Genomic DNA, 1,982 nt, shown 5'->3' with positions numbered 1-1,982 from the left:
AATCCTGATTTACCTTTTTGTAGTTATAGGCAGTTTTGTTTAGAAAACATGTCCGACGACAAATGCAAAAGCGAATTTAGATTTTTAAGGAGTGATATATATCGTTTAGTCAACGTACTTCAACTACCTCAAGAGTTTGTATGTTATAACGGATTGAAAGTTACTGCAATAGAGGCACTGTGCATTTTTTTAAAACGGTTTTCATACTCTTGTAGATTGCTAGACATGATACCTCGTTTTGGACGACCTGTTCCACAGTTAAGCATGATTTCAAATCAAGATATGAACTTTCTTTATGATCGCTGGATTCACTTACTTACAACATTTAATCAAAACTGGCTTTCTTTAAATAACCTTGAGATTTTTGCTGATGCTATCCATCGCAAAGGGGCTCCTCTCGCAAACTGCTGGGGATTTATAGATGGCACTGTTAGGCCAATAACTAGACCTGGAAAAAACCAAAGAGTATTATACAATGGACATAAAAAGATACATAGTCTAAAATTTCAATCTGTTGTTGCTCCAAATGGACTTATAACTAACTTATTTGGACCAGTTGAAGGAAAAAAACATGACAGTGGTATGTTAGCGGATTCTAATTTATTAAACTTATTAGGACAACACTCATTTGATACTGCAGGTAACCCTTTATGTATTTATGGTGATCCTGCATATCCTCTTAGGGTGCATTTACAAACTGGATTTAAAGGTGGAGTGTTAACCCCACAACAGAAAATTTGGAACAAAAAAATGAGTGAAGTCAGAGTATCAGTTGAATGGTTGTTTGGAGATATTTTGAATTATTTTAAATTTTTAGATTTTAGAAAAAACTTAAAAATTGGTCTAAATGCTGTGGGGAAAATGTACATAGTTTGCGCTTTACTAAATAATGGTCGAAGTTGTTTATATGGTTCACAGGCATCTAATTATTTTGATATTATTCCACCTACCCTTGAAGAATACTTTGTATAAAAATAAAACTACAATAATATACAAATAAATGTCATTTATTTCCTGGAAAGTTAATTTATTATTTCAACCATTGACGCTTGCTGCTGCGATTGTTGTTGCACCATTTCCTGCATCATTGTTTGTTGCTGTTGAAACAGCTTCAACATATCACAATGATTCTGAAGACTTTGCTTTTTTAATTCAAGCTCTTCCTTTTTAATAACCGCATCTCTTTCTCCTTTCTCTCGTAAGTATATAATAGTTTCTGAACCATTATTTCTTGTACGCTTGCATGCTTTTCCTTTGTTTCATTCATTAGTTTCAGATAAAGTTTCCATACTACGCTTTCGCATTTCTGCAGCTTTACTGTGATCGTCAACTTCTTTTAATTTTTTGGCATCACTTTGCGATGTGTGTGCTTCATCTGCTTCTTTGAATCTATCGATTATATCTGCAACAGCTATATCAACCTCTGATTCTATGACATCAATTCCAGATGCCTTTTCTTCATCTCTGTTTTTTTTTTTATGGTTTTCAATTAAAACATTTAAACGATCTCTTAAAGCTCGTGACTTAACTTTAAAAAATGGTTAACTTGTAGAATTAAGAACACTCGCAATCTTTTCCCAACTTTTCCCTCTTTCTATGGACCCTTTTTTGAACTGGTATAGTTCATGTATCAAAATTTCACGAAGAAAAAACACATCATGATCCCCTGTCCATCTAATTGAACTAAGAAACAAAAAACTTAGTAAACTTGAATTTTTTGGCAGCAAAATATATACAGTAACAAATAATAAAATGATAAGTTAACAGAATAAAAAACAATAAGAACACAATTATCAACAACCCATATGAACAATACATAATATAACAACATGTGTATATATATATATATATATATATATATATATATATATATATATATATAATATATGTTTAATATAATGTATATGTAGATATATATATATATATATACATATAATATATGTATAATATCATGTATATATACATATATATATATATATATA

The 1,982-nt window shown here is 30.5% G+C and overlaps 1 pseudogene; it reads right to left on the bottom strand.

The window, feature by feature from the left end:
* Positions 1–769: 769 nt before the first annotated feature.
* LOC136084970 (uncharacterized) lies at positions 770–1,532 on the bottom strand (annotated as a pseudogene).
* Positions 1,533–1,982: the final 450 nt, after the last annotated feature.

Source organism: Hydra vulgaris, chromosome 09 (genome assembly GCF_038396675.1).
Source record: "Hydra vulgaris chromosome 09, alternate assembly HydraT2T_AEP".
Lineage (NCBI taxonomy): Eukaryota > Metazoa > Cnidaria > Hydrozoa > Anthoathecata > Hydridae > Hydra > Hydra vulgaris.
The sequence above is the reverse complement of the archived record's forward strand: the minus strand, read 5'-3'. Positions and strand labels throughout refer to the sequence as shown.